The 24,184-nt window shown below is 46.6% G+C and overlaps 2 long non-coding RNA genes across 5 annotated transcripts in view; one reads left to right on the top strand and one right to left on the bottom strand.

Moving 5' to 3' along the window:
* LOC112568835 lies at positions 1 to 5,958 on the top strand. Of its 3 annotated transcripts, XR_003100204.1 has the most exons (6): positions 1 to 25; positions 683 to 856; positions 1,702 to 1,987; positions 2,132 to 2,344; positions 5,260 to 5,302; positions 5,838 to 5,958. It is a non-coding gene; the product is annotated as an uncharacterized LOC112568835 (long non-coding RNA). The 3 variants fall into 3 exon arrangements; XR_003100202.1 differs by lacking the exon at positions 5,838 to 5,958 and having other exon boundaries at positions 5,260 to 5,484; XR_003100203.1 differs by lacking the exon at positions 5,838 to 5,958 and having other exon boundaries at positions 683 to 844; positions 5,260 to 5,484.
* LOC112568836 overlaps positions 5,709 to 24,184 on the bottom strand; it is a 27,878-nt gene continuing 9,402 nt past the window's right edge. The window contains exons 1-2 of one of the 2 annotated variants that reach the window (XR_003100206.1): positions 6,949 to 7,492; positions 5,709 to 6,038 (exon numbers count right to left, since the gene is read on the bottom strand). This is a non-coding gene — a long non-coding RNA (uncharacterized LOC112568836). Of the gene's footprint in view, positions 6,039 to 6,948; positions 7,493 to 24,184 lie in introns of those variants that run through there. The other variant, XR_003100205.1, reaches the window with a different exon arrangement.

A 24,184-nucleotide genomic window follows, 5' to 3' on the forward strand; every position in this document is an offset into this window, starting at 1 on the left:
CAAGATCCATCACTAAGCCGTTTGGGTAAATAAACGAATTTTGTCTCCCCTCATTATAGAATTTGGAAAAGCTCTGATAAGTGAGTGCGTAGGTGGTTCTGCTTGTGCATGAGATCAAATCAGTTTGTCCAGGAACTAATATCCTACATATGTCCGTGGTTTGTCTGTTTTGCATGGTCTGGGAATGTTTATGAGGAGGAGTTTAATGATGTGTTCCACACCAAAGAGAAAATATTTCACAACCATTTTTGCTATCACCACAACTGACAATCACAACTACCCAGTACATATACACGTCATCATAACACAAAGTCACTTTGAATTGAAAGCATTGAAAGGTCAATATCACACCAGAGAGGATCCTCTTTCATCACATCTTGAAAATTGGTATCACTAATCTAGCTTCTCTTGTATATGGTATAGATATGAGTGCATGTTCATACTCTTTCGTTATGTTAATTTTTGCGTGTGCATAGAATTACAACAAAATGTTTTGACTTCCTGCCTTTCAATAACTTCTTGCATATGAAGGTTCTTTAAGATACATTATAATACAAGACTATTGCCTTTATTAATAGTCTTTAGGCCTACTGTAAAAATTGTAGCAGAAATGTGATGGTTCACAACCGGGTACTTTCTTTTTTTCACTGCTTTCCGCTTTACACATCTGTTCTTTCTCTAGAAATGACGTAACACACGCAAGAGCTGATGAGAACTTCTCGTGATAACTGTGAAGCGTGATTGGTTGTGGTGTGTCATGTGGCTTGACTGACCAATTGAACGCATGTTGCTCTGGAAAGATCTAGATGCAAGCTCAGCGCTTTTAGACGACGGGACGACCTAGGTAATTAGCCAAGTTAGTGAATCAGCTTCTTACAACCTTGCTTGTTCTTTTCGTATTCCCTTTTATCATTTGGTAATTTTAATAATCTTGTTGTTGATTAATAATTTCTTGAATATACTAAATTGCGTGTTGTTATTTGTGGTAATGCATGCTGAGGGTTCAGCAAGCTAATTAAAAAGTGTAGATCAGCAATTTAGTATAGGCGCATGCGGGAGATGTCGACGTGATTTGGTGGGAGTATCGACGGTGTGTTAGACCGGGTGTCAGAAATCATACCCCTACCCAATCTACGGACTCCTGCCCCAGAGTTTACGACAATATTACATATTTGCATTATCGAAAATGAATTGTCTGTTTATGTTTCACACTAAAGTTCCTAAAATTGTTAATGATACACACTGATGAGGGTGAATAGCAGCAAACGTTTGTATGCACGGAGAAGCTGTTTGGCCTTGCTGGTGGCCTTTAAAGTTGTCGGTGCTGTCGGAGGTGAGTAACTCGCTACTCGCCATGAAATATGGCGGCCTTCCCTGTGTTCAGCCAGCTGGTGTAACTGACCTTTTAGTGGTGTGGTGGCTTGAGCACCTTGTCGATCCACAATGAGTGAGAGTAGACAGTGAAACACAGATATCTCCGTCCTCTGTCAAGAAAGGTCCTGTAAACTAGGAGACTTTGTGTGACAAGCTGCTGAGAGACTTGCTCACCTCCATCTGTAGGTTGTAATTTGTTGCCCCACACAACACCTTTGTCTGACTCCTCCTAGAGCGTGCGTTTGTGTGTGTGAGAGAGAGAGGAGAGATAGAAAAGTAAAAAAAAAAAAAGCAGCATATAATCTTTCGTTTCTTCCTTAAAACCAGGGCATCATCCCCAGTGTCGTGTGCATTGATGTAATCCAGGCTTGACAGGCGCTCACCCGAAAATCGCCAGGCATTGTACAGGCATGTTTCAACTTAGACTGCCATCACGAGAGGAAAATTAATGGCATACATTTTTACCCTTCTTGCCTTCCTCCATTACCGGTCGTCACCGCCATTGGCGGGAGGCTACAGGCCAAGACGTGAATGGATTTCACCCTACAAGTGTTCTTAGTGTGAATGGAGAGTGTTTTGACATTGCCCATTGCCCATGCGGGGACTTGAATAGGTATTTTTAAAATTTGTCTTCAGTATGTTTTTGTTTGTCTTCACTCTGTTCTTGTCTGTCGTCATTGTTTTCTTCTGTCTTCCTGATACCAGTGTTTACTCTCTGCATCTGCGTCTATCCATTTCCATTTTTGTCTGCTTTCAGCTCGCGTGTTGTGATGATCTAGTCGGCGTTGAAGCAAATTTTGCTGGTCAGAATAAAACATCACAGACATTGGAGACATGTAATAGGGTTAGGCCTGTCATAACCCTGACGGGGACAGAAAGATGCAGCGCATCATTCCAGCGAGAGATGAAATTTCCGGCCACGCCGATGCTCTCCCTTTCCTGTTGCAGTTGCGTGACTAAGGGAGTTATGGTTCGTTTATTTTCACCTTCAATTGTTTTTTATTTATCGTGTCACAGCTAGAGAAGTTTTGTTATTTTCTACAAAGCCTGATAAAGATCGGCTCAAGGGATCGGAAGATAAAATTTACATCTCAGGTGTTGACAGTATGGTCCTGTCTGATACTTTTAACACTTTGTGTACTCGCTTTGAGATATTCGATTTAGGTAGTGTCATGGATCATTTACTGTCTGGTTAACAATGGCACTTTTTCTTACTCACGATGTTCCCTAGATCACCCCAAGGCTGTATTTTATCCCTGAGCTTGTTTATTCTGTATACAAACAGCTGTCGCAGTAACTATGAGGGTCAACATCTTGTCATATTCTCCGATGACACTACACTGAGGTCTCTCTTCATAGCGAGCCAATAGATACCAATAATGTAGCCTTGGATGAATTTATTGCCTGGTGCTATGACAATTTCTGAGGACTTAATGTGGGTAAGATAACGAAATTGCCTTTAATTTCCATCGAAACTCTCCACTAAGTCCCGTAATTGTCGCCCATGACCAGGACGTGGAAATTGTCAATACATTGAAATACCTGGGCACCAGCTTCGACAGGTCATTTTGCTGGGATGGGCTATTGTGTAAAACGCTCAACAACGCCTCTTTCTTCTCTGAAAGCTGGTCTTTCTCTGTCACCAGCGATTACTTCAGCGATTTTATAGATTCCACATGTAGAGCTGCTGTCCTCGCTCATCTGGTTTTACAACCGTTTACCCGTGAAGGACAAGAGGAGCTTGAATAATGTTGTATACAGCTGCTCTAAAGTTATTGAGATAGCTCAGAGGTACCTTCAGACTTTGTTTAACAGGCAAGCTTACAACATTGTCACCTAGAAATTCAAGTTCACAAAGCTGTAAGAGTAAGTCTAATCTAGGCATGCTAAGCAATGAATGGAATAAATCATTCAAACTAAACGTTTAATACTGGCATTGTGAACCAGGGATACAACAGTAAGATATCAGAATGGAACATAAGATGTCCATCCAGTGAGTCCAGTCAATGCTTAATATCCACGAAATACAATGCACCATTTCCACGCAAATACAATATAGCGTATCACAAAACATTGTGAAACATTTTAAACCATGGTGGTCACTAGGTATTAGCGGTTTTCCCGTCTCTCGGTTGTCTGCAGGCAAAGTTTCGAATTTCTCTGACACAAGGCTCGGATGCAAGAGATCGACTACTGACTCAATTAGTCTGAGATTTTTTTCTTGATGCTTTTATTATCATCCATTTTGCATGCATGAGAGACTCTCCGACAGGCAAAACAGCAGACGAAACATTTTTTTGTAAACAGTTTGCAATCATATTTGCTTGGAAGCAGATGAAATTTGAATAAAAAATAATGAGAACATTTACTGTCTCCAGAGTAAGACACAGTACTACTGTATGTAAGGTACTTTGTAAACGGTGTTCATGCACCTTTAAAGCATCTGTATCTCACGGTGGGCGTTCGTGTCCCGTCACACCACTTCACCTCACGTTCATCAGACGACCGGCCATCGCCGCACGTGGCTCATTGATCCCGATATGCCCCGCGAATGTCGTCTGACAGGATGATCCATCGTCTGGCACAAAGACATCGTGCTGCTTTCATTTAAAATGGGATCTAGCTCTTTACATCCCCATTCACTTTCTAATGATGTATTACACCTGATTTTATTTTTCTTCAGCCTTCATCAAGGCTGGATGGAAGCTTTCTCATCCATGGGAAGTCTTCTCGTTTTTATTTCAGAACTGTCACAAACATTCCAAACAATTTCAAGCCGGGCTGATCTCGAAGTAAGAGACTGGGTAAGGTAGTGATGTGAAGCCAGTGTAAGTGCTATACTTACTGAGGACATTGATGTCAGAGCCTCCAGTTTCATAGGTTGGCGACCCACCGCAGTCCCCAGACCTGTCGAAATGAAGCACACATGATTTCTTATTCAAATAGAAAGGGCGATTACCTGATTCAGTGAGTCCACTGGATGTGGTTTGTTGTTTCACGAGGTAGTTACCTCCCTGCTAGATAATGAGCAGAACCTGCTGACGTCACACACGAAACCTCGACAGTGAGAAGGGAGAAAACTCCAGTCTTTGATGTCGTGCTGACCTGTGAGCTGTGTCGACTTCTGCTCCTAGCGACGATAAATCTGGTGATAACAGAGACGATGATGTCTAGTCGATTACAGACCCCGGTTCCTCGTGTCGAGCGATAAGATGTCGGCCAAGACAAAAACGTTTTCAGCGCCATGTTCTTGTGACTACTCCGTCCCGACAATAACTGGAACAAAGTTTTCTTGGTGGAAAATAACTGGACGTCAAGGAATGGAGGTATCACGAGATTAGAATATCATGGACTTGCAAGATACACCATGTGGCAACAAAAGCACCGCCACACCCAACCTGATACTAGGAGGTAGTGTCTCGTGCACTAATTAGAAAGCATCGTCTTATACTTTGTCTTATATTAAAACACCGTCTGACACTTTGTCTAATATTGAAGAACCGTCTCGCTTTTTGTTTAATTAGGAGGCACAGTCTAACACTTTGTCTAATTAGGAAACACCGTTTCACACATTGGCTGATTGGGTAGTATCGACGCCCACCTGCTGATGAGATCTAGAACTCAAACTACCCTGGTTACTTCTCTACACTGCAAGCACTCACCTCATCCCATCCTGCCATAAGAAGAAAAAGTAAACGGTATTTTTCATCCACTTCATTCTATGAGTAGCAGACTTAATTACAATCCGTAAAATCCTAGAAACAGTGTCCAACATGCAGATTGTCAAAGAACGATTGTTGATTTTCTGTGAGGGACCTGTCTCCTTGTCCACCCATGCTTTACCGAGGTGATCTTGCATGTGGTCTACTTCTTTTTTAATTACAGTTCTGAGCCTAACCACACTACAGTGCTGCTGGATTTGTTTACAGTGAGTATTAAAACTTCCTGCAGTCAGATCGCAGTGCACCCCACTGTACACAGTCACACGGGACAGACAAACCCAGAGTGTTACATATGGACTTGGGATACAAAGGTCTTGTATGTCTAATGTGAAAGTAGGAGATTGAGCCGACACTTTGTCAGCCAGGGTCTTCAACACGATGACCCTCAAGTCCTTGCCCCGACGGAGCAGAACTCGGTCAGGCGCCGGTGCTTCCGGTTCAGAGATTAAAGGGATCTGCAGAAGGGTGGAGTAAGACGGATTCCAGACATCCAAAAGAGGATTCGTCAGGGACTAGGTCGCTTCCAAGCGCAGCTGCTACCGATCTTTTTCGCTCAACAACAACTATACTATCTGTGCTGATAAAGTTCATTGAAAAAGCAGACTGGTACTCTTGATATTTGATTGGAATTTTATTTTGAACGTTTGCTGTTTGGATGATGTTTAGTAGGATGGATGCTAACTTGATGTGAATCACGAAATGCAGAAACCTTTTACCGACAAGGTTTATTTTTGGAAACAGCGTCTTTACATTCTCAGGGTGAGGCTGATCACATACAGTGGACCTCCTTTCACATTCAACATTGAGTGGAGGTAGCAGAGGATGGAGCGGGACATGGGGACATCCACGTCAGTGATTCTGGACAGACTGAGCACAAGAGGTCCTCCTTCATATCACAGGACATCTGGCGAGACGGACTGGTCTGTGTATGATGTTTTTTCCCTGCAACAATGACAGTTTAATCTGACTTGTAGTCCAGATGCACAACATGTTTCTTAAAGTTTAAATTGTCCTTAAGAAAATATTTAGAAGCGTTTTTATAAAAATTCATTCATGCCATCGAGATGCGTTGAAAAAGCGCGTACTAAAAATTGTGCTGATGTGAACAAACTTCTGACTTGAAATGTTTTATCTTATTAAAAAACAATTTTAGTTTAGAAAGCTCTAAAATTGTGTTCTTCACTGTGTTTCTACAAAAGTAATTACACTGATTTAAGACCAAAAAGTATTTCCAGTTTGAGGTGTGCGACTGGCTCCATGAGTTGTGACTTTTAGGAGTTCTTGGTCCTCCCAACTCATCTGGTCAATCTACACTCGTAGTGCTTTACTGATTGTGACACAGTTGTTGTGACCTGTTTTCCCTCTCTTCAAGCCTGCTAGGGATGTAGACAAGAACCTCCTCTAAATGCCACGATTCTCCATGGAAACTACAAGGCTTACGAGACCAAGAAATGAACTCAGTAGATCAATTGCGCATTTGATGGCCGACTGCTGTGCTAAAAATATTCCGAAAATGAATAAGAAGCACTCTGTAACATCTAGTAAGACTTTTTAATCTCTCGTTTTCATTTCTTTTAACTTACATGATTATCTTCTTTGTTGCTTAAACTTGCACAGACCTTTGAAAGTCTGATTAGTACACTAAAAGCTCGCTCGGACCAGTGACTAAAAAACTCATTCTGTCCACTCGACAGCTTGCCGCGTGCTCTTGACACAGTGTGCCACTTACAATACCCCGCCAGTACATGCGCTGTCTCTAAGACTCTCTAAATTTACATGTGCAGCACATTTCTATCGTCGACATCTATAACGTCCAACTGTGTAGACTTGTCAGAAAAGATTTTACACTTACTGATTGTCCAATAAACGCGAGTTTTACACCCTCGTAAACAAGTTTCACTCTCGGACACTCGCCAGACGTTCTAATGAGGTTCCAGTGTAGAGGGGAGATTGCGCGTGTAGCGCGGTAAAGCCACGCACTCTGACATTTTGTGGAAAGTTTTCCAACAGGTGAAACAGAGTTTATCGTTTCCGCCCGCAAAGTCCCTTCAAGTGGCTCCGGCCGGACGTGGACTCACACCGCAGACACGGCTCGACAGTTTCCCTGACCCCGGGGTCACATAAAGCAGAACGGGACATCAGAGACTGACGTCACAGATTCCCGACTGCGCGTGTACTCAGTACTGAATGAAGTCGGATAAGTGAGAAAATTTCCCCGAGACATGCGCTGGCATATACATACCCACAGACACCCGACAAGAGATCTCAGTTACTGAACTGGTTGGTCACTTATAATTATAAATATATCTATCATGTGAAGTCAAAGAGTATGAAAGAGATAAAGATATTTATGGAAAAAGATTTCCTTCAATTAGTATTTTTCTATTTGTCAAACATCCCGCCAAAAAAATCAAGCAGTACGCACGAGCCAAATACTCCATGATTCAAACATATTTCATAAAGTTTTTAAAGATCAACCTTCCTCCTGAAATTTGAAAGAATTATATTTTTTTAGCCAGTAAATGGTAGTGTGGTGACAGGAGTACGCACAGCTGTATTTGACAATGGATTGATTATGAACTTGAGGTTCCCAATAAAACTGTTAATAACACATAACTCGATTCGAAAGGAAAGAAACTTTGGAGAGATCAGTGCTTTGCGAGTAGCTGTGTTTCTGTCCTAAGGTTTTGAGAAATATTGTTATTGAGGGATTGTAAAGTCATACCTCAAAAGGAAGGCAATATATAAAACTGTGAAATAGAGAAAATATGTCTTTGTGTGTGTGTGCCCCCCAGCACGCATGTTGGGAGAGAGAGAGAGGAAAATTAAGTGGAAAAAAGACTCAAAAGTATTAGGAAGGTGAAGCAACTTATACGACTTTTTCTACAACAAGAGACTTATTTAGGCGCTAGGGTGACAGGTTGTACGGGTCACGTGACTAGCCTGCAGCACTCACTGCCTCATCTGCAATTGTCGACAGCCGCGAGATCCTCCCGTCCTAGACAGGACACTCCATCAATATTTCCGAATATTACGTCCCTGCTTCCCCTCCAGACCCACACCCCGAAAGGTGCTCTGCTGCTCCAGGGATGCCCGATTGCAGGTTGCTGCTGCTTGTTAGCTTTTGGTGATGGACAGCATCATCGACTGGCTGAGCTGGAGGCGCACAACGATAATGGAAGTGTCGTACCTCTCCGCCACCACCGCCCCGCATTGCGTCCACCTTCTTCGGTCAGCCTGACATCCACTGCTCATGTCCGTTAGCTACGCGGGTGTTGGTGGGAGGAATAATGTTTACTAGAAATTTTGTTTTCATCCCTTTGCTTTCTTACTAGCATCTCAACATTCAGTGATCCTTCTTCAGCTTTTATCTAAGAAGTGTGTGCTGTGGAATGGCGTAGTTTAGCACCAACACTCTGTATGAGGGTTTATTGTCATTACAGGGTTCAGTAAGGACTATAAACTCCTCAATTAATGGTTTATCAATAGAGCAAAGATTATCAACTACTAACCTGTCATTATCACTTTTATAGATGGAAACAAACGTGTAAGTCCTCCGCTTAACATCATGTTACTCTAGTCTTGATGATTTCACCTAAGAACACTCCAAAATAAAAAAAGTTGATTGATCCCACGGAACCTCTTTAGAGAAGTTAAGATTTTTCCTTTTTCTTCTTCTTCCTATTTTGTTGTTGTCTCCTATTGCTGGGCCAGAGAGTGCGACCCCTTGAATGAGTGAATCCTCGGTGACTGTAACAGATAAGGGGTCCAGCGGCAAGCAAATCGATGTGCCAGACCTGTCGGCACTCAGTCAGCTCCAAACCATGCTGGCCGGCCGGATGGCAGGCGTGAAGGCATGATGCACGTGCGCTCCACAATTAGGAGAAGATAATTCCTAGCCTCGATGCTTTTCTTGCCTTGTCGTTGTCACCAGAAAGAGCGCCGTTAGCCGACCCGGAGATCAACTGTCCCTCATGCATCTGGACAACGACGACGCCTCCAACGGCAGAAAGCAAAAACACGTGGAGGATAGAAAGGTTGGTGCCACATGATGGCTGTGTTAAGATAAGATGTTCGAATTAAAGTATAAGTGAGACATTTTACTTTTATATATTGTACTGTGCACAATTCTATTTTGGTTCTTAAAAAGCATATTTGCGATGAAATTTGTCCCAGGGAAATTAACAGATTTAGAGAGTAGGCTTGGTTCAGTCCAAAGCATTAACATCCATCTGGACTTTTTCATCCTGCGTTGGTTTAGGTTACTGATGATTGGTTCCTTTAATAAGGTCTTGAGTCCCTTTGAAGGAGTGTTTAAGATAACAATGATATATTTTATTTATTGCGACAAGGCGAACAAACAAAAACTGTGTAAAGCTGAATACAATTTAAATCTTCCTGTTTATGAAATCGCTTTCAAGGCTTAAGCTGCATAAGAAAGAAAAAAAGAAATATACATAATTTTCTGCAAATAGCTTCAATAATTTAGACAGAAGTAATATGAGCTCGAAGACATTTGGGTTTCTAATTATTTAAGATCAATAAATTTTATCCTCAGGCTACCTCGGAATGGGCAGACAAGCACACAGTAGATTTCATCTTCAATAACATTTCCCCACAACGAGCAGAGAATATTTTCCATCGAGTGATTCCGGTATCTGTAAATATGTGTTTCTAGATCGGTCATGTCAAATCGAAATTTTGTCATACAAAAAAATGTAGGTTCTTATCTAACTCTGATTGATGATACATAACAAGCAATGATGGTTGCTTGATATTCTCTACATGTTTAACACGCTCACTACTGTTCACATGTTCATTCCATCTACAATAGACGTGGATCTCATTGGAGACATGCAAACATGCTGTCACTCTGCCACCCACCCTAACCCCGTTTGTAACAAACAAACCCAAACTTACACTGACATAGACATAAACACATGCCCACACTTGGGACTCACTTAACTTTGCCATTTTCATCGAAGTTTTCAAAGAATTAAGTTTTTGTGGGGAAAGGCGACAGTCTTTACTTATCCTTTTCTAACATCTTCAACCAGCATCGTGTACATCTAGCACGTGACTTTCTCGGGATGGGTCGGGTACCTTTAAAGTTAATTGTAGACCAGGTCACTTAGTCTGTGAACATCAACAGCATGGAATATTTTCAGTGCACAAGGGTGAACTCTTTCACAGCACTGAGCAGCTTTTCCAGTCCGCAGATTTCTGGTCCATTCTGTACGATTGGCAACATTTAAAAGTCTGAAGAACACATCAAGGAATGATGCTGTAAGTGCGTAGCCTTGACATCAGGCTGAACAAAGAATTTTTCATTTACTTGAGTGAGGGCAACCATATTTCTTCAAGCGCACTGTGTTGTCTAGACTCCAGTGCAATAACAGATTATGTCTTCCATAATCAAATTCCCGTTTTCTTTTGTTGAAGTCTTAAATTCTCCAAGCAGATACTAATACAGCTTCATTTTTCGTCTTTTTCCTGTTGAAATATCTCTGGTATTTTGTAGAAGCGCGGAAGTATCATCGATACTTCACTCAAAAAAAAAAAAAAAAAAAACCGCGAAGTAGTGAATCCGCGATATATGAACCGCGAAGTAGCGAGGGAACACTGTAACTGGGTAAACCTACGGGGCAAATACGGATAGAAAGTGCTCGTTTGTCAAGATGATTAGTTAGACCTTCACTTCTTTCTCATCTTCTCTAGATATTACGACTTGCGAGAGAGTAAAATCACCGCAAAATATTATGTCTTCACTGTTCAGATTCAAACTTATGCTGTTGCTGTCAGACACTACAATACTATGTCTGGCAGGCTGACTGACACATCCCCTCCCAGACTTGTGCCTGGGGCAACACACTGCTAGCAGGAACACTGAGTCACAACGTGAGACAGCCGTAGACAGAACGTAGCTCCGAGCACAGACTTTGTCCTTAGTCAACCGGTTGGCGATGACTCGTCGCGCCCTTCTCTCAAGCTGCTCTCTCTTTTTCTTCTCCCCTCAACCTCTTGTCCTCCCTTTGTATATCTCCCGGTAGGGTAATGTGCCATGTTTCCAGGATGTCCTATAAACACAGATGGGACAACACAGACAGCGGTTCACGTGCTCTAGCCCAGATGTCAACAAATCACGTGCAGTCCGCAGGTTGCGAGACTCACCATGACCAGAGCTCGTGCTCACCTGTGTGCAAGCTACGAAAAGACTTCTCGCCAGGTCAATTCTGTGCAGAGCTGCACGACTGTAAAGCATCAAACTACACTTTCTAGCAAAGGTACGATGACTAAATTTAGTCATTACAATTGTTATAGGTCAAGGAATAACCACTTTGTTACTCTGTGTAGTCCTCGGAGGCACAGTGAACAATACCTGCTTTGTTCATGCATTTGTGTGTATTGGTTTCTGTCTCGGGGTGTATGTGTTTGTGTGTGTACATTTATCCATTAAGACTTCATGTCAGGAAACAGTGTTTTGGTCTTTACAATTAATAAATAGAATTTAAACTATTTCTTTATTATATGAAATATTTAATTTTCTGCAATGACAATTATTACCTGCACTCCAAGGATTCACTTCCCACCACATACATTCACAGGCACACACACACAGGCGCATATACACACTGAGACTCACACACAGTTTGGAACCAAGATTAATGGAGGAATTTACATGCCTGGTTTAGACAAAGAATATGAGAAATATGTTGATCAGTCGAGTACCGTATTTGCACATTTAATGAGTAATGCAGTACAGTCTACAGCTAAGTAAACTCTTAACTCCCCTTATTCCTAGGTTGTCATGTGCTTTCTTTAATGTTACTCATGAACTCTGACCTTCTATTCATGATAATAATTGACTCTTTTCATTCTTTGGTGCTATACAGATACTATCAATCTAGGTGCTCTTAAACTATTACACGTGGTCTAGAATTGAAGGAATTTGGTCAGAATGTTTATTGTATATGGGTTTACAGTTACCTCAAAATACCATTGCTTTATTAATGTGTGCTCTTCATCATTTACAGATAACAGGTTTGGTAAACCAGCTTTTAAAACCAGGTCAGGTCAGCCCATAAGGTAAGTGGCACCAAACTTAATATAGACATTTTTGATTAAAATTGAGGATTCCTTTCATTCAATGACATATTTAAATTTCCTTGAATAAGAACTGTTACCCGCACTCCACAACACATCTCTTCAACTCCCTTGACACATGTATTTTAGTAATTTCACTTGCAATGTCACCTTTCAAGGATTATAATAATGTAGACACATTGATTTCATGTAACTGCTTTTGCAATTAAGATTTAGTGTTTGTGTATTTAGATTGTCACTTTATTGAATGACATAGTTGAGTTCCATTGAATGACAATTGTTATCTGCATTTGTTGCATTCACTTCAAAGCGCGCATGCAAGCACACACACACAAATACATAGGCACTCAACTACTTCTTCCACTACTTGCATGGTGATTGGCTTTGGAAGGAACTGCCTCTAGGTTTTTTGTGGGAATTTCACTCTTTTATCCATCAAGCCACCTCATTTTTTCACTATGGATAATGGTGTATAGTAATTGGCAGCACATATTTACACAATGATATTAGCTTACACAATGCTTTTTGGTTGCATTATATTAGCCACAGTTGTACTTTTCTCTTTTATGTTTTCAGGTTATTCCCATTCCTTCCTTTTCCACCAACCTCACTCCTTGCTTCCCACACCATATACTTCATCAATTATCTTCTTTAATCCCAGACAAATTCTTTTTCCCTCTTGTCATCATTTCATCATTTCCAACCTCTTCCCTTCCCACAAACCTTCCAATAGCCTCCCTATTTTGCCCTTCTACACATTTGCTTCACACCAATTTCCAAAACCTTCTCAACTTTTCACCTCTACCTCTCACACTTTGTTACCATCCAACTCCCTCTCTCTCCTTCCCTTACAAATCCAACTTTACCCCTTTCTCCACCCCTTTATTACCTTTTCCTTTCCATCAAACCTTTCCTATCTCTTCCTTCCACTTACCACCCTTCATTCACCTTCTCTTCCTTCTCAACCCTTACTGCCTTCCAACCTTCCCGACGAGACGACAAGTGGTGCTCATGGCAGTTACCGAGTGTGCAACGCTTCACCATCAGCATCTGTCTGGTAAGCTCACGACGAGAGACATGAGGTGGCACATGTTAGTGCCAGAGCACTCTACGCTTCATCATCAGCAGTTGTCTGGTCGCAGACACAGAGCTCGAGGCTGGTAGATAAGCGTTGGTCCTTGTTAGGCGCTGTTCAGCTCGAGACAGCAGTGGCCTATAGACGAGAGACATGGGTGGCACATGTTAGTGCCAGAGCACTCTACGCTTCATCATCAGCAGTTGTCTGGTCGCAGACACAGAGCTCGAGGCTGGTAGATAAGCGTTGGTCCTTGTTAGGCGCTGTTCAGCTCGAGACAGCAGCTATAGGACGAGAGAGACATGGGTGGCACATGTTAGTGCCAGAGCACTCTACGCTTCATCATCAGCAGTTGTCTGGTCGCAGACACAGAGCTCGAGGCTGGTAGATAAGCGTTGGTCCTTGTTAGGCGCTGTTCAGCTCGAGACAGCAGTCGCCTATAGGACGAGAGAGACATGGGTGGCACATGTTAGTGCCAGAGCACTCTACGCTTCATCATCAGCAGTTGTCTGGTCGCAGACACAGAGCTCGAGGCTGGTAGATAAGCGTTGGTCCTTGTTAGGCGCTGTTCAGCTCGAGACAGCAGTCCGGCCTATAGGACGAGAGAGACATGGGTGCACATGTTAGTGCCAGAGCACTCTACGCTTCATCATCAGCAGTTGTCTGTCGCAGACACAGAGCTCGAGGCTGGTAGATAAGCGTTGGTCCTTGTTAGGCGCTGTTCAGCTCGAGACAGCAGTGCGGCCTATAGGACGAGAGAGACATGGGTGGCACATGTTAGTGCCAGAGCACTCTACGCTTCATCATCAGCAGTTGTCTGGTCGCAGACACAGAGCTCGAGGCTGGTAGATAAGCGTTGGTCCTTGTTAGGCGCTGTTCAGCTCGAGACAGCAGTCCGGCCTATAGGACGAGAGAGACATGAGGTGGCACATGTTAGTGCCAGAGCACTCTACGCTTCATCATCAGCAGTTGTCTGGTCGCAGACACAGAGCTCGAGGCTGGTAGATAAGCGTTGGTCCTTGTTAGGCGCTGTTCAGCTCGAGACAGCAGTCCGGCCTATAGGACGAGAGAGACATGGGTGGCACATGTTAGTGCCAGAGCACTCTACGCTTCATCATCAGCAGTTGTCTGGTCGCAGACACAGAGCTCGAGGCTGTAGATAAGCGTTGGTCCTTGTTAGGCGCTGTTCAGCTCGAGACAGCAGTCCGGCCTATAGGACGAGAGAGACATGAGGTGGCACATGTTAGTGCCAGAGCACTCTACGCTTCATCATCAGCAGTTGTCTGGTCGCAGACACAGAGCTCGAGGCTGGTAGATAAGCGTTGGTCCTTGTTAGGCGCTGTTCAGCTCGAGACAGCAGTCCGGCCTATAGGACGAGAGAGACATGGGTGGCACATGTTAGTGCCAGAGCACTCTACGCTTCATCATCAGCAGTTGTCTGGTCGCAGACACAGAGCTCGAGGCTGTAGATAGCGTTGGTCCTTGTTAGCTGTTCAGCTCAGACATGAGGTGGCACATGTTAGTGCCAGAGCACTCTACGCTTCATCATCAGCAGTTGTCTGGTCGCAGACACAGAGCTCGAGGCTGGTAGATAAGCGTTGGTCCTTGTTAGGCGCTGTTCAGCTCGAGACAGCAGTCCGGCCTATAGGACGAGAGAGACATGAGGTGGCACATGTTAGTGCCAGAGCACTCTACGCTTCATCATCAGCAGTTGTCTGGTCGCAGACACAGAGCTCGAGGCTGGTAGATAAGCGTTGGTCCTTGTTAGGCGCTGTTCAGCTCGAGACAGCAGTGCGGCCTATAGGACGAGAGAGACATGGGTGGCACATGTTAGTGCCAGAGCACTCTACGCTTCATCATCAGCAGTTGTCTGGTCGCAGACACAGAGCTCGAGGCTGGTAGATAAGCGTTGGTCCTTGTTAGGCGCTGTTCAGCTCGAGACAGCATCCGGCCTATAGACGAGAGAGACATGAGTGGCACATGTTAGTGCCAGAGCACTCTACGCTTCATCATCAGCAGTTGTCTGGTCGCAGACACAGAGCTCGAGGCTGGTAGATAAGCGTTGGTCCTTGTTAGGCGCTGTTCAGCTCGAGACAGCAGTCCGGCCTATAGGACGAGAGAGACATGAGGTGGCACATGTTAGTGCCAGAGCACTCTACGCTTCATCATCAGCATTGTCTGGTCGCAGACACAGAGCTCGAGGCTGGTAGATAAGCGTTGGTCCTTGTTAGGCGCTGTTCAGCTCGAGACAGCAGTCCGGCCTATAGGACGAGAGAGACATGAGGTGGCACATGTTAGTGCCAGAGCACTCTACGCTTCATCATCAGCAGTTGTCTGTCGCAGACACAGAGCTCGAGGCTGGTAGATAAGCGTTGGTCCTTGTTAGGCGCTGTTCAGCTCGAGACAGCAGTGCGGCCTATAGGACGAGAGAGACATGAGGTGGCACATGTTAGTGCCAGAGCACTCTACGCTTCATCATCAGCAGTTGTCTGGTCGCAGACACAGAGCTCGAGGCTGGTAGATAAGCGTTGGTCCTTGTTAGCGCTGTTCAGCTCGAGACAGCAGTCCGGCCTATAGGACGAGAGAGACATGAGGTGGCACATGTTAGTGCCAGAGCACTCTACGCTTCATCATCAGCAGTTGTCTGGTCGCAGACACAGAGCTCGAGGCTGGTAGATAAGCGTTGGTCCTTGTTAGGCGCTGTTCAGCTCGAGACAGCAGTCCGGCCTATATGGGTGGCACATGTTAGTGCCAGAGCACTCTACGCTTCATCATCAGCAGTTGTCTGGTCGCAGACACAGAGCTCGAGGCTGGTAGATAAGCGTTGGTCCTTGTTAGGCGCTGTTCAGCTCGAGACAGCAGTGCGGCCTATAGGACGAGAGAGACATGAGGTGCACATGTTAGTGCCAGAGCACTCTACGCTTCATCATCAGCAGTTGTCTGGTCGCAGACACAGAGCTCGAGGCTGGTAGATAAGCGTTGGTCCTTGTTAGGCGCTGTTCAGCTCGAGACAGCAGTCCCGGCCCTATAGGACGAGAGAGACATGATGTGGCACATGTTAGTGCCAGAGCACTCTACGCTTCTCATCAGCAGTTGTCTGTCGCAGACACAGAGCTCGAGGCTGTAGATAAGCGTGGTCCTTGTTAGGCGCTGTTCAGCGAGACAGCAGTCCGGCCTATAGGACGAGAGATATGGGGTGGCACATGTTAGTGCCAGAGCACTCTACGCTTCATCATCAGCAGTTGTCTGGTCGCAGACACAGAGCTCGAGGCTGGTAGATAAGCGTTGGTCCTTGTTTAGGCGCTGTTCAGCTCGAGACAGCAGTGCGGCCTATAGGACGAGAGAGACATGGGTGGCACATGTTAGTGCCAGAGCACTCTACGCTTCATCATCAGCAGTTGTCTGGTCGCAGACACAGAGCTCGAGGCTGGTAGATAAGCGTTGGTCCTTGTTAGGCGCTGTTCAGCTCGAGACAGCAGTCCGGCCTATAGGACGAGAGAGACATGCGGGTGGCACATGTTAGTGCCAGAGCACTCTACGCTTCATCATCAGCAGTTGTCTGGTCGCAGACACAGAGCTCGAGGCTGGTAGATAAGCGTTGGTCCTTGTTAGGCGCTGTTCAGCTCGAGACAGCAGTGCGCCTATAGGACGAGAGAGACATGAGGTGGCACATGTTAGTGCCAGAGCACTCTACGCTTCATCATCAGCAGTTGTCTGTCGCAGACACAGAGCTCGAGGCTGGTAGATAAGCGTTGGTCCTTGTTAGGCGCTGTCAGCTCGAGACAGCAGTGCGGCTTCCTATAGGACGAGAGAGACATGAGGTGGCACATGTTAGTGCCAGAGCACTCTACGCTTCATCATCAGCAGTTGTCTGGTCGCAGACACAGAGCTCGAGGCTGTAGATAAGCGTTTGGTCCTTGTTAGCGCTGTTCAGCTCGAGACAGCAGTCCGGCCTATAGGACGAGAGACATGAGGTGGCACATGTTAGTGCCAGAGCACTCTACGCTTCATCATCAGCAGTTGTCTGGTCGCAGACACAGAGCTCGAGGCTGGTAGATAAGCGTTGGTCCTTGTTAGGCGCTGTTCAGCTCGAGACAGCAGTCCAGCCCTATAGGACGAGAGAGACATGAGGTGGCACATGTTAGTGCCAGAGCACTCTACGCTTCATCATCAGCAGTTGTCTGGTCGCAGACACAGAGCTCGAGGCTGGTAGATAAGCGTGGTCCTTGTTAGGCGCTGTTCAGCTCGAGACAGCAGTCCGGCCTATAGGACGAAGAGAGACATGAGGTGGCACATGTTAGTGCCAGAGCACTCTACGCTTCATCATCAGCAGTTGTCTGGTCGCAGACACAGAAGGCAGCTGTGGTCCTTGTTAGGCGCTGTTCAGCGAGACAGCATTCCGGCCTATAGGACGAGAGAGACATGAGTGGCACATGTTAGTGCCAGAGCACTCTACGCTTCATCATCAGCAGTTGTCTGGTCGCAGACACAGAGCTCGAGGCTGGTAGATAAGCGTTGGTCCTTGTTAGGCGCTGTTCAGCTCGAGACAGCAGTCCGGCCTATAGGACGAGAGAGACATGAGGTGCACATGTTAGTGCCAGAGCACTCTACGCTTCATCATCAGCAGTTGTCTGTCGCAGACACAGAGCTCGAGGCTGTAGATAAGCGTCCTTGTTATCAGCTCGAGACAGCAGTGCGGCCTATAGGACGAGAGAGACATGGGTGGCACATGTTAGTGCCAGAGCACTCTACGCTTCATCATCAGCAGTTGTCTGGTCGCAGACACAGAGCTCCTGGTAGATAAGCGTGGTCCTTGTACTGTTTCGAGACAGCAGCCTATAGCGACAAGAGAGACATGGTGGCACATGTTAGTGCCAGAGCACTCTACGCTTCATCATCAGCAGTTGTCTGGTCGCAGACACAGAGCTCGAGGCTGGTAGATAAGCGTTGTTAGGCGCTGTCAGCTCGAGACAGCAGTGGCCTATAGGACGAGAGAGACATGGTGGCACATGTTAGTGCCAGAGCACTCTACGCTTCATCATCAGCAGTTGTCTTGGTCGCAGACACAGAGCTCGAGGCTGTAGATAAGCGTTGGTCCTTGTTAGCGCTGTTCAGCTCGAGACAGCAGTCCGGCCTATAGGACGAGAGAGACATGAGGTGGCACATGTTAGTGCCAGAGCACTCTACGCTTCATCATCAGCAGTTGTCTGTGCTCGGCGACACAGCAGTTCTCACAGCAGTGAGACGCTCTAAGCAGCTCAGCACTCAGCTCGGAAATACGTGTCTGTTCACTCTCAAAGGAGACATGATGTCACACTCACTCTACGCTCACCATCAGCAAGTTGTCTGTCGCAGACGCACAGCTCGAGGCTTGGTAGATAAAGCGTTGGCCTTGTTAGCGCTTTTTCAGCTCGAGACACAGGCGGCCTAGGACGAGAGAGACACACACTCTTGGCACATTTATGCCCAGAGCACTACGCTCACTAACATCACACTCAGCACTCTCATCACTCCAGACACCCAGCTCGTGGCTGGTAGATAAGCGTTCACACCTTGTTCAGGCGCTGTTCACTTCTCGAGACACTTCAGTGCTCTCTAGGACAGAGAGAGACATGAGGTGGCACATTTACCCCACCTCACACTTTCTCACTCAGCAGGCTTGTCTGGTGCAGACACAGAGCTCAGGCTGGGATAGATAAGCACACTCACTCACACACTCACTCACTCTCACTCACTCTCACTCACTTAACTCACAACTCTCTCACTCACTCTCACACTACATGGGTGGCAACACTCACTACGTCGTCTCACTAGCCCACTCACTCTCTCCAGACTGGACACGTTAGTGCCAGCACTCTACTTCATCTCCTCACTCATCATCAGCAGTTCACTCACTCTGGTCGCAGACACAGGAGCTCCAAGGCTGGTAGATAAGCGTGTCCTCTGTCAACACTAGGCGCTGTTCACTCACCTCGACGACAGCAGTCACTGGCGTCACATAACTCTCACACTCTCACAAGAGAGACATTGGCCGCTGTGGCACGATGTTAGTGCCAGAGCACTCTTACGCTTCAATCATCAGCAGTTGTCTGGTCGCAGACAGAGCTCGAGGTGGTAGATAAGCCGTTGCGTCCTTGTTAGGCGGCTGCTCACCTCGAGACAGCAGTCCGGCCTATATCTTTTATTTTTGTTTTCTTTTTTTGTTTTCGACGAGAGAGACATGAGGCTGCCAGGCACTCTAGATAATCAAGCAGTTGTCTGTCGCAGAACAAGGTCAGAGCTGGTCTTAGCGTTGGCTGATTATAGGCGCTGTCAGCTCAGACAGCAGTCCGGCTAGGACGAGAGAGACTATGATATACAGGGGCATGTTAGTCCAGAGCACTCTACGCCTTCAATGCTCAAGCAGTTTGTCTGGTCGCAGACACAGAGCTCGAGGCATGCGATAGATCAAGCGCTTGAGTCCTTGAGGCGACTGTTCAGTCTTCGACCGAGCCATATCACGAACCTATTGACACGACGAGAGACATGGCGGGCACATTAGTGCCAGAGCACTCTACGCTCAGCAGCATCTGTACCTGGTCGCAGACACAGGCTTCGAGCTGGCTTAGAATAAGCGTGGCAATGCCTTGTTAGCAAGACCTGTTCAGACTCGGAACAGCAGATGGGTCCTTAATTAGGCACGAAAGAGAACATGGGGATGACACATGTTAGTGCCAGAGCACTCTTGCTCATATCAGAGTTGCTGGTCGCAGACACAGAGCTCGAGACTGGTAGAGGCTGTCCTTGTTAGTGCCTGTATCGCTCGATACCAAGTCCCGCCAACTATAGGACGAGAGAACATGACAGTCCATGTTCAACGTGCCAGCACTTAGCTCTATATCATCAGCAATTGCTGTCCAAGACACAGAGCTCGAGAGCTTGGTAGATTAAAGCGAATTGAGTCGAGGCGCTGACAGCTTGCAGGCAATATCCATGGCCTATGGAACACGAGAAATTATTGAACGTGGCACATGTATAGAACGCAAGAGCCCTCTAGCTACATCCATAACAGAGCTGTGGACAACCACAAAAACCTGAACAGGTGTAATAAAGCGTTAACGGGTTAGTAAAGGACGCTGTTCAGCCTCGTTAAAGCCGTCCGGCACTGGACGAGAGACTACGCTGGGATGAGCACATTATATCAAGAGAAAGTCAGCAGCATTCATCATCAGCCAGCCAATGTCTCTGCGTCGCCACACAGCTCGGCTGGAACTAAGATAAGCGTTGGTCGAGGCTGGTAGCTCGATAGCCAGCGGCCTATAGATACGATGGACATGACGTGGCCATGTTAGTCGCATAGAGACGCACTCTTAGCTTCATCCATTTTTCCTAGCCCCCAAGTTGCTATTTTTTATCTTTTATTTGGTTCCCCCCCCCCCGGGGGAAACCCAAAAAAAACCCCCAAAGAGGCTCCGTGCATGGCGGGGACTTTGGTTTGATTTAAAAAACGGTGGTCCTTGTTGAGGCGCTGTTCAGCATCGAGACCCAGCAGTCCGGACCTAGGAGACGAGAGAGACCATAGGTGGACATTCGTTAGTGCCAGAGCACTCAGCTTCATTCCATCAGCAGTATGCGTCTGTCGCAAGACACAGAACAAGGGGAGGGTCCCCAGGAGGGCGTAGATACAGCGTTGGTCACTCAGATGTTAGGCGCTGTTCAGCTCGCCAATAGCACAGTCGCGAACCTATTATAGGACGGAGCAGACATGCAGTGGCATTTAGTTTAGTTGCCAGACAAGCACTCACGCTTCATCAGACAGTTGTCTGGTCGCAGACACAGAGCTCGAGGCTGGTAGATAAGCGTTGGTCCTTGTTAGGCGCTGGTTCAAGCTCGAAGACAGCAGTCCGAGCTATTAGGACGAAGAGACTGAGTGGCACATGTTAGTGCCAGAGCACTTACGCTTCACTCATCAGCAGTTGTTGCTATCCGCAGGGACCACAGCTCGACTCCGAGGCTGGTAGATACAGCGTTGGATCCATTGTTAGCGCTGTCAAGCTCGAGACAGCGTCCGGCCGTTGACGAGGAGACATTAGAGGTGGCACATGTTCAGTGCCAGAGACTCTACGCTTCACTCATCAGCAGTTGTCTGGTCGCAGACACACAGCTCAGAGCGTCCTGAGAGCTGATAGATAAGCGGTTGGTCCTTTTAAGGACGCTGTTGGGCAGCTCGTCTTCAACAGCAGTACGCCTATGAGACGCACAGACAGAAGTGGCCAGAGCACACTCTACGCTTCTACAATCAGCCATTGGTCTGTCGCAGACAACAGAAGCTCCGAGCTGGCTAGATAACGATACGTCCTTGTTAGCGCAGCGTGTTCAGCTCGACGATCAGCAGTGCCGGCCTTCGACGAGGAGACATGAGACTGTGGCACCATGTATTTATGTGCAAGGGAGCACCTACGCTATCCATCATCAGCAGTTGTCTAGGTCGCAGACAACCAGAAGGTCGAGGCTGGAAGATAAGCAATGGTCCTTGTAGAAAGCAGTACTCGCTGTTTAGGCCTGCATCTCAGCTCGAGACAGCAGTCCGGCCGTATAGACACGAGAGAGACATGAAAGGCTGGCACATGTTAGTGCGAGCACTCTACGCTTCATCATCACAGTATGTTGGATCGCCCAAGACACAGAAGCTCGGAGGACCTAGATAGCATAAGCGTTGGTCCTTGTCTAGGCCGCTGTTCAGCAGAACGCAGTCCAGCGGCAATAACTATAGGACGAGAAGAACCATGAACGGTGGCAATGTTAGCTGCCAGAGGCACTCTACGCCTTGTCATTCACCATCACAGCAGTTGTCTGTCGCTAGACCAGGCTATGAGGCCTTATGGTAGATAAGCGTTGGTCCTTGTTAGGCGCTGTTCAGCTCGAGCACGAGCATCCGCCTATAGACGAGACATGAGGTGGCACATGAGTGCAGAGCACTCTACGCTTCATCATCAGCAGTTTCTAGGTCGCAGACACAGAGCTCGAGGCTGGTAGATAAGCGTTGTCGTCCCTGAGATCCTTGAGACAGATTCGGCACATAGCGAGTGCGAGATATGAGGTGCGCTTATTCATGCCATGTTCACGTCTACAGACTTCATCTCAGCAGTTGTCTGTGACGAGGCATATAGATAAGCGTTGTCCTTGTTAGGCGCTGTTCAGCTCGAGACAGCAGTCCGGCCTATAGGTACGGAGAGAGACCATGGAGGTGGCACATGTTAGTGCCAGAGCACTCTACGCTTCATTCATCAGCAGTTGTCTGGTCGCAGGACACAGAGCTCGAGGCTGGTAGATAAGCGTTGGTCCTTGTTAGGCGCTGTTCAGCTCGAGACAGCATTGCGGCCTATAGGGACACGAGAGACGATGGGTGGCACATGTTAGTGCCAGAGCACTCTACGCTTCATTCATCATCAGTGTGTCTGTCTGGTCGCAGACCACAGAGCTCGAGGCTGGTAGATAAGCGTTGGTCCTTGTTAAGCGCTGTTCAGCTCGAGACAGCAGTCCGGCCTATTAGGACGAGAGAGACATTGAGGTGGACACATGTTAGTGCCAGAGCACTCTACGTTCATCATCAGCAGTTGTACTGAGTCGCAGACACAGAGCTCGAGGCGGTAGATAAGCGTTGGTCCTTGTTTAGGCGCTGTTCAGCTTCGAGACAGCAGTCGGCCTATAGGACGAGAGAGACATGGGGTTGGCACATGTTAGTGCCAGAGAGCACTCTACGCTTCATCATCAGCAGTTGTCTGGTCGCAGACACAGAGCTCGAGGCTGGTAGATAAGCGTTGGTCCTTGTTAGGCGCTGTTCAGCTCGAGACAGCAGTCCGCCATATTAGGACGAGAGAGAGACATGAAAAAAAGGAAGAAAGCACATGTTAGTGCCAGAGCGAAAAGTTACTCTACGCTTCATCATCAGCAGTCTGTCTGGTCTGCAACACAGAGCTCGAGGCTGGTAGATAAGCGTTGGTTCCTTGTTAGGCGCTGTTCAGCTTGACCGACAGCATGTCCGGGCCTATAGGAGCACGAGAGATATGGGGTGGCACATGTTTAAGTGCCAGAGCACTCTACGCTTCATCATCAGCAGTTGCTGGTCGCAGACACAGAGCTCGAGGCTGGGCTAGATAAGCGTTGGTCCTTTGTTAGGCGCTGTTTAGCTTCAGACAGCAGTGCGGCTATAGGACACGAGAGACATGGCAAAGAGGTGCCACCATATGTTACCTGTTGCAGAGCAGTCCACTCTACGCTCATCTCAGCAGTTGTCTGGTCGCAGATTACACAGAGGTCGTATTCGAGGCTAGTAAATTAAGCGTTGGTATCCTTGTTAGGCGCTTTTCATCTTCTTTTTTCTGTCTCCCTTCTATTCTTATTTCCTATTCTTTCTTTCTCCTTCATCGTCATCTTTGGCAATCACTCCTTCCCTATTAATCTCCTGTCCTGACCTTAACCTATCTCCCCCTCCTCCATGTCTTTCATTCCTTGAACCCCTCTTTTCCAATTCTCCCACCATTTCTGCACCCTTACCTAACCCTAGCATTCTTTTTCCCTATTTTTCTTCGTCCGTTTTTCTCTTCCCTTTTCCCACTCTCATTTTCCCCAGGTCTCTCCCCCCTTACCTTCCCAATCCATTTTCTGGGGTCTGGGGGACTGGGCTTGGAAAAAACAGCCCTGGAGGAAGCAGCTTACCATGCGTGTGAAGCTCATTTTGACTACGGCTACCCCACCACCATCGACCTCAAACAAACAACTTGCCAGGAGAAGGACAAACGGACTCACACGAACCAACCACAGGACTCGGTTTAACTGCGCTTCAGTGACCACGCCAGAAAGCAACAGCGGCTAGCCAAACATTGTCGATAAAGTAACACCAATCCTAGTTCAAAACTATATATATAAA

The sequence above is a fragment of the Pomacea canaliculata genome, linkage group LG7, assembly GCF_003073045.1.
Source record: "Pomacea canaliculata isolate SZHN2017 linkage group LG7, ASM307304v1, whole genome shotgun sequence".
Lineage (NCBI taxonomy): Eukaryota > Metazoa > Mollusca > Gastropoda > Architaenioglossa > Ampullariidae > Pomacea > Pomacea canaliculata.